This window comes from Aegilops tauschii, unplaced genomic scaffold (assembly GCF_002575655.3).
Source record: "Aegilops tauschii subsp. strangulata cultivar AL8/78 unplaced genomic scaffold, Aet v6.0 ptg000783l_obj, whole genome shotgun sequence".
Classification (NCBI taxonomy): Eukaryota; Viridiplantae; Streptophyta; class Magnoliopsida; order Poales; family Poaceae; genus Aegilops; species Aegilops tauschii.
In genome coordinates this window covers 5,275-17,257 of record NW_027333012.1, presented here as the reverse complement: position 1 = coordinate 17,257, position 11,983 = coordinate 5,275, and the positions used below count along the sequence as shown (strand labels likewise).

The window sequence follows — 11,983 nt, the reverse complement described above, 5'->3', positions numbered from 1 at the left end:
CTTGATTCGATCTTACGACCTAATTTATTTGATTAATGGATCAACAACCAAACCACCCATTTATGAAAAAGAAGGAGCATGGTCTTATTCAAATTCAAAGCGCTTCGTAATCTTCAACCAGTTCTGTGCTTCAATATAATTTCCCGGAGTAAGCGCTATAGCTTGTTTCCAATATTCAGCAGCTTGATCAAACCAAGCTTCCGCAATTTCCGAATCACCCTGTAGAATGGCCTGTTCTCCTCGGTCGGAATAGGAAGTTCCTTCCCTTAGAACCGTACTTGAGAGTTTCCTACCTCATACGGCTCAGAAATTGCTATCTGAATTTCCCCTATCTTAACTGAATTCGATTTATCAAAAATCGATCCAATTTGTTCTTGGGTTAAGCAGAAGAAATTAATTACCTAAGTTTCAAACCCTAATTTTTATCAATAATCAGTTTGATCTTTTTTCCCACCTTCAGAAGAATGAAGCATAGATAGATATAGAGCCTTCGTTCAAATTTTCTGAAAGGTAACTATCCCGTTTTCATATATGAAATCTCTATAGAATCCTTGAAAAAGACTTTTTTCCATAAGAAAGAAAAAAGAACTTACTATCTTTGGGATCTGATACTACACCGCTGCTTAATCCCTTAGTGGATCGGCTCTATTACATAAGCGGATTCCTAAATTTTGCCCCATATCATGGGATAAGTAAGCAGTTTTTTTAGTTGTATCGACCCAGTCGCTCACTAATTGATCTTTACGGTGCTTTCTCTATCAATTTGAGAAACTTTATCCATAGAGTAGTAGTATAGGCCATACTTTCTTCGTTTTTTGATTCTCGTGAAGTGTCCTTCCTTCCTACAGCTGATAGGGAAAAATCGTTGTTTTTACGATCCCTATGTAGAAAGCCCTTTTTTCTAGTATTTACTAGAAAATTTGATCCTCTCTTTTTTTTTTTCTTTCTATAGTGGAGATAGTCGCACGTAATGACAGATCACGGCCATATTATTAAAAGCTTGCGGTAAGAAGGGGTTTCGTTCTAGTGCCCGGAAATAATATTCCAAAGCCTTTGTATGCTCTCCATTGCTTGTGTGTATAAGGCCTATGTTATAGAGTATATAACTTCGATCATAGGGATCGATTTCTAGTCGCGTAGCTTCATAATAATTTTGCAAAGCTTCCGCATAATTTCCTTCGGATTGAGCCAACATCCGTTACGGTCGTTCATTCTATTCAAAAAATCTCCGTTCCAAAACCGTACATGAGGTTTTCATCTCATACGGCTCCTCCCTTCTGTACATAATAGTACTAAGCGAAATAATCTATAGAATCAAAATAGAATTAGTCCCGTCTCATTATGAACCGAAAGGGGCTGGTATTTTTCCAAGAAATCTCTAGCCAACCTTCCCACAAGAGGTTTTTCTTAACACCAATGAATTCTATTAATGCTAGAGGAAAACGATAGCTCCAATAATTTCTTTGTTCTCAACGCCTCCTATTTAGAGGAATTAGCTACTTCAACGATCTTTGATGGTTATAGGGGTATCCAAAGTACAAACCTGATGGTTGTTTGTTATCCCAACCATTCTTCCCAGCCCTGATACCGATCAGGAAAGGGGTAATTTCTAACAAAGTTTTTCTCTTGTTGATTCCTATTTCTAGGTGTAGTGCTTTTCTCCCCTATGCTGCCTACGGATACTAATAGAGTAGGATTGGCCTGTAATCCATACCATACCATATCCTGTAGGTGTAACCTTTCGCTCAATACTCAAATCTACAATTGAAGTATCTGAAGCCGCATCAATCGAGGATACACGACGGAAGGAATTGTTAGTTCGCCTCACCTTCCCGAAGCGTGGGTTTGTTTGCTTTACAAATTTGGTTCTCTCTATGCCAACCCCCTCTCTTTTTCGTAAGACTGAGGTATAGGTAGGGCTAAAAAAAAGCAAAAAAAAAGAGTCAAATCGCACCATCTCTATAATAAGTAAATGCCTTTTTTTCTCCTGAGGTTGTCGGAATTATTCGCAATAAAATATTGGCTACAATTGAGGAGGTCTTATCAATGAAATTTCCATTTACACGGGATCTAGGCATAATTCCCAACCCATTCTATATAGAATTGTTTTCATTCCTTCACAAAATAACATAAAAACAAACACATTCGATTCTTATAATTATAAATAGATTGATCCATATGCTCTACTCTAAATCCATATGCTTTAAATGGATAAGAGAGATAGAGATATGGATTTTCCGCTCAGCTCAAATTGTATCCTTTTCCTTCTGCTTGGACACGAAGAGATATGAAATATTTGACTAAGACTGGATTTCATTCCACTTTGCTATTTCTGAACAACAACTTATGTTATCAACTATTTCGTGTTTTCAAAGTTATTAATTGTCTCATACCCTATTTTTGATTTCGATAGTATGGTGTAGCGTATCTTATGCAAACGGAATTCTAAGGTTTCTTTATTTTATTATGCAATAAGAAGAATTCTTCCATTTTCTTTTTCTTTAGTTGCGGGAAAACCCAAATTAAAACTTTTTTTTTATAGCGAGCGCAATTTCTAGTAAAAAATCCTGTATCCTTCCACTTAGATCAAAAGGAATTTTTCCAATAGAACTATGGAACCCCCGAGTGGTTGCGGTTGTACCTGTACTGCAGGAATAAGAAAACTCGCTATTCACTCAGTTTATTTTCCATAATAAGTTATGTAGGAGAGATGGCCGAGCGGTTCAAGGCGTAGCATTGGAACTGCTATGTAGACTTTTGTTTACCGAGGGTTCGAATCCCTCTCTTTCCGTTTTTCTTAATTCATCAACGTTAAGGATCACAATGTATCAAATCAAATAACAATTTTTTCCAGCAATAATATCTTATATTATCTTATTTTGATTTAATAGAAATTAGAAATTCTCTATAGCAAATTACTGTGGTATGTAAAATACACATAGAGGAAAAAAGAAAAAAGGATCCTAATCCTAGGGTTAATCAATTTTAGCTAGTTGATGGGAAAATACAAATTAATGGTAATGGTCTTAGGGCGATTTAGTTCGGGGAAAGGGGAAGGGGAAGAAAATTCTATGAACCTTTCCTTTTTTCGTTAAGTTCAAGTCTGACGAGAGTAATATTCTACAACTAACAACTCATTTATTTTGAGACCGACCCACTTCCTATCTAGGATTTTATTTACTAGTCCTTTATATTCCAACGTGTCAATCGCCAAATGCTTTGGCAATTTCCCCGGGTCCGATGAAGCAATATAATTTTGAACCAGACCTTTTGATCTTTGGTTATCTTTCGTAGTAATAATATCTCGGGGTTTGCAACGAAAACTTGGTATATTGACTATACGACCATTAACTAAAATATGTCTATGGTTGACTAATTGGCGGGCCCCAGGAATGGTTGAAGCCATACCCAATCGAAAAAGGATATTATCCAAACGCATTTCAAGTAATTGTAGTAAAACCTGGCCTGTTGACCTTTTTGCTTTTCCAGCGATATGTACATATCTAAGTAATTGTCGTTCTGTCAGACCATAATGAAAACGCAATTTCTGTTTTTCTTGAAGACGAATACGATATTGCTCCTTTTTCCCAGAATTGAATTTTTTTTTAAGATTACTTCCGGATTTAGGTGTTTTTCTAGTGAGTCCTGGTAAAGCTCCCAGACGGCGTATTTTTTTTAAACGAGGTCCTCGATAACGGGACATGAAGACTCCTTTTTTTATTTTATTGAAATTTCATTTTACACAATTAATTTCATTGTATTTACATTACAGAATACATCGAAATTAAAACTGAATTAAACTACAGGATAAACAGAGTAAAATCAACTAAAGTACCCAAAAAAATGGAATTTCATCAAAATCTTTATTTTTTGTATATATATTATTTATTTTATTGTTTTGTATCTAGCAAAATTGTAAGGTAAAAAACATAAAAGATCCTGGATTCTCCATTTAATTCGGAAAAAAAGAGATTCTTGTTCGTAGAACATCGATAGAGAAAAAAAAAAGCCGACTATCGGATTTGAACCGATGACCCTCGCATTACAAATGCGATGCTCTAACCTCTGAGCTAAGTGGGCTTACATAACGGAAATAGTGTAACAAATAGAAATAGGTATAGTATAGGAAATCCGTAAAATCTCAGATATTAGTTATTAATCTTAGCTATTAACTAGTTCTAAATTTGAAGTTATACTTATAAAAATAAAAAAATACTAAAACTTCTTAAAGATAAAGTTAGCTTGATATGCTTAACTATAGGATATTAAAAAATAAAATTATAGAATTTATTGGTATTTTCATTTGATCATTATAGACTTTATTATTTGTTAATAATTTGAGGATTAATATTTCACTAAGGGGAACATAGAGTCAGAGTAAATAAAATTGCTAATTCTGATTAGAAAAAAAGAATAAATATCAAGCGTTATAGTATAATTTTGAATACTATAAAAAAGTAAGACGGGAGGTGGGGGAGATAAAAACTTTTGGATATATTGATTCGGATTGAATTGCAAATACATCAAGGATAGAATCAATTCAATTCTGAATTGCAATAAGCAAGCGAGGTCTCTCAAATAGAGTCGAACTGAACTGCTAGACTACGTTGAGTGATGAACTCAATGATTCAAAAAAAAAACTAAGAGATGGATGAAATTACACAAGGAATCCTGGTCTCAAAGAAGAGGGAAATGGGGATATGGCGAAATCGGTAGACGCTACGGACTTGATTGTATTGAGCCTTGGTATGGAAACCTGCTAAGTGGTAACTTCCAAATTCAGAGAAACCCTGGAATTAAAAAAGGGCAATCCTGAGCCAAATCCGTGTTTTGAGAAAACAAGGGGTTCTCGAACTAGAATACAAAGGAAAAGGATAGGTGCAGAGACTCAATGGAAGCTGTTCTAACGAATCGAGTTAATTACGTTGTGTTGTTAGTGGAATTCCTTCTAATTCTAAATTAGAGAAAGAGGGGTTTTATACCTTATACATTTAATAAACACGTATAGATACTGACATAGCAAACGATTAATCACAGAACTCATATTATATTATAATTATAATATAGGTTCTTTATCTTTTTTAAAAATGAAATTAGAAATGATAATGATTATGAAATAAAAAACTCATATCATAATTTTTTTTTTTCATTATTGTGAATCCACTCCAATCGAATATTGAATAATCAAATTCTTCAATTCAAATTCAAAGTTTTCGAGATCTTTAAAAAAGTGGATTAATCGGACGAGGACAAAGAGAGAGTCCCATTCTACATGTCAATACTGACAACAATGAAATTTCTAGTAAAAGGAAAATCCGTCGACTTTATAAGTTGTGAGGGTTCAAGTCCCTCTATCCCCAAATCCTCTTTTATTCCCTAACTATACTATATTATTATTATTTATCCTCTTTTTTTTCTTTTTATCAATGCAATGGGTTTAAGATTCATTAGCTTTCTCATTCTACTCTTTCACAAAGGAATGCGAAGAGAACTCAATGGATCTTATCCTATTCATTGAATAGATTTCTTTTTTATTAGAGTATCGGCAAGAAATCTTGGTTATTCACTCTATTTTTAAGTTTTATTTAAGTAAACCATGCACAATGCATAGGACTACCCCCCCATTTTCAAATTTTAAATTTGAAATACTTTAATTAATTTTTAGTCCTTTTAATTGACATAGATACAAATACTCTACTAGGATGATGCACAAGAAAAGGTCAGGATAGCTCAGTTGGTAGAGCAGAGGACTGAAAATCCTCGTGTCACCAGTTCAAATCTGGTTCCTGGCAGAGAAAAAAAAAAGATCCACCGAATAGGTATTGATCCAAATACCTCGAGATGGATTGTGATACATATTCATTAATAATATTTATTCATCTAAGTGGATAAATCTATAATATAAATATAGAGGCACTTCTTTTTAAAGAAGTTTTAAAATATATCTTTTCTTTATGATAAAGAAGGGGGTGAGATTCCCCTTTATTTTTTTGCGTTTCTTAATTTTGTATTCCGCTATTCCGACGAATATTTTTTTAGTCTTGCTTATCTTTATCTTATCTTATTTTCCTAGTTGTGCTAAGTAATGTGCGCGGTACAAAGTTCCTGGTAGAGAACTTCTTTGAGTCATCCTATTTTTCTGTTCATATGAAGGAAATTAATATGCGATTTTCAAAATAGGGGAATCCAAATGAAACCCTTTTTTTGCTCAGTCTATCTGGAATGCTTTTGTATAATTAGGAATTAATTATAAATAGGTATTCCGTTTCATCTAGGAAAAGAACCTAAAAATATTCCTTGACTTGAATAAAATCTGGAGTTGTGTTGTATAAGTGAGCATGAATTTCTTATCATTCAATGAGCATCTTGTATTTCATAAAAATTGGGGGTTATATAATCCTTACGTAAGGGCCAGCCTATCCAACTTTCAGGCATTAGGATACGTTTAAGGCGCGGATGATTATCATAAGAGATTCCCACCATATCATAAGATTCGCGTTCTTGAAAATCGGCACTTCTCCAAATCCAGAAGACAGACGGAATTCTAGGATTATCCTTTTGGGCAAAGACTTTTATGCAGACTTCTTCTGGATTATCTATACCATATTGTATTCTCGTAAGATGATACACGCTAGCTAAAGATCCACCGGGTGCTACATCATAAGCACATTGGGAGCGTAAATAATTGTAACCATATACATATAAAATGACAGCAATGGAATCCCAATCCCCTGCTTTTATTTGTAAAGTCTCTATTCCTCGGTGATCAAAGCCCAAAGATCTATGAACCACCTCATGTTTGACTAGCCAATTAGATAACCAACCCTGCTGCATTGTCTTCATCTCTCCCTCTTTGTATAAATATTTCACATTTCGGATGCAAGTTTGAAAGATTGCCCTGCTTTTTATTTTTCTACACAAAAGAGCCCCTCTCCTAATTCACTAATTTGTAGGAAGGTACTGAACTTTTGGATTTGAAAAAAGTTTCAGAAGATATATCTAATGTAGATGGTGATTGATAGAGCAATTCTTGCTCATAAGTTCCTGTATGAGTACTGCGCCTAACATAAAGCTTGTGACTGGTAGTAAAACATCTATTTTTATTTTGAGATAGAGTTCGATCCTCAACTATTTCTCGCGATATCTTCTTACGAAGTTTTGTCTAGGGCATCTATAACTGCCTCCGGTTTAGGTGGGCAGCCCGGCAAGTAGACATCCACAGGAATTAACTTATCAACTCCCCGAACAGTACTATAGGAATCCGTACTGAACATTCCCCCTGTAATAGTACAGGCTCCCATAGCAATGACGTATTTTGGTTCAGGCATTTGCTCGTATAATCTCACTAAAGAGGGAGCCATTTTCATTGTTACCGTACCGGCTGTTAAAATTAGGTCTGCTTGCCTAGGACTTGATCTTGGTACCAATCCATAACGATCAAAGTCGAATCGTGAGCCTATTAATGAAGCAAATTCAATGAAACAACAACTGGTACCGTATAGAAGGGGCCATAAACTGGAGAGTCTTGACCAATTCGAAAGATCATTTGGTGTAGTTGAAATAACAGAATTGGAACTTGTTTGGTCAAGTAAGGGAAACTCAATCAAATTCATAACTGTCTCAATAGAATCTTTTCCTTCTTTTTTTTTGTCTAAATATTCAGTTAAGACCATTCCAAGGCTCCTTTTCGCCATGCATAAACTAAACCAACAACTAAGATAAGCACGAAAATCAAAGCTTCGATAAAAACGGATACACCCAATACGTCGAAACTCATTGCCCAAGGGTATAGAAAGACGGTTTCCACATCAAAAACAACAAAAACGAGCGCAAACATATAATAGCGTATTCGGAATTGTACCCAAGCCCCTCCCATGGGTTCTATACCCGATTCATAACTAGAAAGCTTCTCTGGTCCTTCACTAACCGGGGCTAAAAGTCCTGAAATCGAAAATGCCAAAATAGGAATAAGGCTTGCTATTATTAGAAATGTCCAAAAAATATCATATTCGTGAAGCAGAAACATAATGTACTCCCATTAATGTGGAATAGGCGGAACTTAAATTAGTCAATTCAATTCAGCATTGTCAATTTATCCAGAACTTCTCTCTTTTCCTCGGTGAAACAAGAATCTTTTTTGTTCAAACAAAAGCGCTTAGTTTAGCCTTTGTTTCCTCTGTGCTGCATCTTCTTTAAAGATTCATCCAATGGAATCCCAACTCCCTTTCTTTTGGATTTCCATTCTATTTAGATATGGTGTATGTAGATCTAATTCTTATATAAAGAAAACTTTCTCGTTTCACTTTGTCTCGCTTTCTCTAGAATCTCTAGAAAAAAGAATAGCTCTATCCTTTATTTAATATTTAATAATAAAATAATAAGAGACTATTAAATAAAAATGAGAATACTACTAAATTAGAACCTAATTAAGATAGTAGGACTAATCTATGCAGTATAATTAATGAGAAGTAATACTATAAAATAAAAATAAAGAACTCTATTTCAGAACTATGAGACAGAATATTCTGTTTTCTTATTTACTCTTTACTTTATTTTTTCTATTTAAAGTTGATCAATTTACATAATGTATCTATAAACAAAGTAATAAATATACTTAAAACAAAGTAGGAATTCGCAAAATGGATAAAATCATTGCAGTTATTATAGGGAAGTCTAGAGATATCCTATTTGAAGGAGGACGGGATTCAAATCAGGGAAAGGATCCTTTCTTCTATTGATTTGATAGAAATTCGTTTTTCTTTTCCTGTCTGTATGATTTTGATTTTCGATGAATGAGCCTTTGGTAATGCTTTTATCTCTATTCTATGTCGCAGGCGCCTATCCAGTCTATAAACAAATACTAATGAGAAAATGAAAACTATACTAAACTAAAGAAAACATAGGATAGAGATCCTAAAATCTAAAAAAGGGCATATTAGGGCTATACGGATTCGAACCGTAGACCTTCTCGGTAAAACAGATCAAACGGATTATTATCGAAATGATTTGAACTGTTTCAAAGACCCAACATGCATTTTTTTGCATTGGGCTCTTTCATAAACTGATTTAAAGATCAGTTAGTCCACCATAGTTTTTCTTTACGGAAAGATAATGAGATGGCTCCCTGTGCTCTGATTGATTTTTTGTATTATGATCTATCTAGGAGCAATACCAAAGTGTTTCAAAGGAGGATTACCTTGACTTAGGTCTGCCTCCGGTCTAAATTAAATCAACCTAAGTGAAATGGAGTCTCTATCGTTCCACTGCAAGAGTTAACTATGAGACTTCATACACCTTAAAGTTCATAGAACGAAAAGAAGTTTTTTGGAGGCCCTTATCCTCATTACGCCTAGCATTTAGTGGGCTGGATATTTACCTTATCAACTAGCAAATCCATAAGGGTTCTATTTGATTAGGCACCTGAATTGGCACCTGAATCGGACTGAACCGACTGTTTGTCAGGCTACTGTTCTCCTATTCTCTCGAATCTATGAAGTAAGACATTGATTTTGCAATAAGATCGATTATGTTCATTGCATAATAAGCTCCTTTGAAAAGCATTGGCGCACGTGTAAACGAGTTGCTCTACCGAACTGAGCTATAGCCCTTATCACAGATATCTTAACATATAGATAATTTCTTGTCAAGATGAATATTTTCTAATGCCAGAGGATACCCCTTTGATCTGTATCTGTTTAGTATTTAGTTTAGTATTTAGTATATAACAGACCAATAACAGAGCGGTATTGCTTAGAAAAGGGATTCAATATATAATCGATCGAAGTAATGGGTCTTCCTTTGTGGTGATAAATTGCCTACTTAACTCAGTGGTTAGAGTATTGCTTTCATACGGCGGGAGTCATTGGTTCAAATCCAATAGTAGGTAAGTAGGTAGAAAAATTACTAGATAGCATTGGACTTACTTCGCTTCACTATCTAATAACTTTTTCTACCCCTCTTCCCTTTTTCTTTGTATCAACTATAAACCACTGGATTGTCTTCAATTGGATGGGGGAATCCAATTGACAGCCTCGATTCGTATCCTAGCTCGTCTGAGAGCGAGCTTCGCTTCAACCAAATCTTTCGTACCCTCAGCTTTACTCAAGTTAGCTTCGGCTATTTCAAGTGCCTTTTGAGCTTCTTCCGGATCAATATCACTACCCAGTTCCGCATCATTTCCTAAAATGATGATCTCATTATTAACTATTCTCGCAAAACCGCTCCACAGAACCGCTGTTAACCATTGGTCGTTGAGGAGGCGTATTCTCAAAGGACCCATATCTACTGCTGTGTTAATGGGGGCGTGGTTTGGTAATACGCCAATTTGGCCACTATTAGTGGATAAAATGATTTCTTTCACTTCACAATCCCAAATAATTCGCTTAGGAGTCAGTACATAAAGATTTAATTTCATTTCTTCGATTTGTTCTCCTCTTCTAAGGTTATAGCTTTCGTGCTAGCTTCATCGATGTTACCCACCAAATAAAAAGCCTGTTCAGGTAGGCCGTCTAATTCTCCGGAAAGGATTAGTTGAAATCCCCTAATAGTTTCCGCAAGAGCAACATACTTTCCTGGAGAACCAGTAAAAACTTCTGCCACAAAGAACGGTTGTGATAAGAAACGCTCAATTTTTCTTGCTCTTGCTACAGTTAAACGATCCTCTTCCGATAATTCATCCAAGCCAAGAATTGCGATAATGTCCTGAAGTTCTTTGTAACGTTGTAAAGTTTCCTTAACTCTTTGCGCAGTTTCATAATGTTCGTTGCCAACGATCCGAGGCTGTAACATAGTCGAGGTTGAATCTAAAGGATCTACTGCTGGATAAATACCCTTGGAAGCTAATCCTCTGGAAAGTACGGTAGTAGCATCCAAATGTGCAAATGTTGTGGCAGGGGCAGGGTCGGTCAAATCGTCTGCAGGTACATAAACTGCTTGAATCGAAGTTATAGATCCCTTTTTAGTAGAAGCAATTCTTTCTTGCAAAGAACCCATTTCTGTACTAAGAGTAGGTTGATAACCCACTGCGGAGGGCATTCTCCCTAATAAAGCGGATACCTCTGATCCTGCTTGAACAAAACGAAAGATATTATCGATAAATAAAAGCACGTCTTGCTTATTAACATCTCGGAAATATTCCGCCATAGTTAGGGCAGTTAAACCAACTCTCATACGAGCTCCCGGTGGTTCATTCATTTGGCCATAGACTAGAGCTACCTTTGATTCCTCAATATTTTTTTCATTAATTACTCCGGATTCCTTCATTTCCATATAAAGATCATTTCCTTCACGAGTCCGTTCCCCTACTCCACCGAATACGGATACGCCCCCATGAGCTTTAGCAATGTTATTGATTAATTCCATGATCAGTACTGTTTTACCTACTCCAGCCCCCCCAAATAGTCCTATTTTTCCTCCACGTCGATAAGGAGCTAAAAGATCGACGACCTTAATACCTGTTTCAAAGATGGATAATTTCGTATCTAACTCGATAAAGGCAGGCGCAGATCTATGAATAGGGAACGTTGCACTACTATCTACAGGACCCAAATTGTCAACAGGCTCCCCAAGAACGTTGAAAATTCGTCCGAGAGTAGCTCCACCGACCGGAACACTGAGAGGAGCTCCCGTGTCAATCACTTCCATTCCTCTCATCAACCCGTCCGTAGCACTCATAGCTACAGCTCTAACTCGATTATTTCCTAATAATTGTTGTACCTCACAAGTCACATTAATTTGCTTATCGGCAGTGTCTCTACTCTGGACTACCAAAGCGTTATAAATATAAGGTAACTTGCCTGGGGGAAAAGTGACATCCAGCACGGGTCCAATAATTTGATCGATACGACCTGTACTTTTTTCTTCAATTGTGGAAACCCCGGGAGGAGAAGTAGTAGGATTGGTTCTCATAATTATCACATAATTAAAAAAAAGGAATTTGTCGAAATTTTTCTTTTTTTATTGTTGAATAATGCCAAATCAAATC

At 35.7% G+C, this 11,983-nt stretch overlaps 3 non-coding genes across 3 annotated transcripts; 2 read left to right on the top strand and 1 right to left on the bottom strand.

Annotated features, from left to right (window-relative positions):
• The first annotated feature begins 2,704 nt into the window (after window positions 1–2,704).
• On the top strand, window positions 2,705–2,791 carry TRNAS-GGA (transfer RNA serine (anticodon GGA)). The gene has a single exon. It is a non-coding gene; the product is annotated as a tRNA-Ser (tRNA).
• Window positions 2,792–4,007: 1,216 nt separating this feature from the next.
• Window positions 4,008–4,080, bottom strand: TRNAT-UGU (transfer RNA threonine (anticodon UGU)). Its single transcript has one exon. It is a non-coding gene; the product is annotated as a tRNA-Thr (tRNA).
• Window positions 4,081–5,719: 1,639 nt separating this feature from the next.
• Window positions 5,720–5,792, top strand: TRNAF-GAA (transfer RNA phenylalanine (anticodon GAA)). Its single transcript has one exon. It is a non-coding gene; the product is annotated as a tRNA-Phe (tRNA).
• The last annotated feature ends 6,191 nt before the right edge of the window (window positions 5,793–11,983 follow it).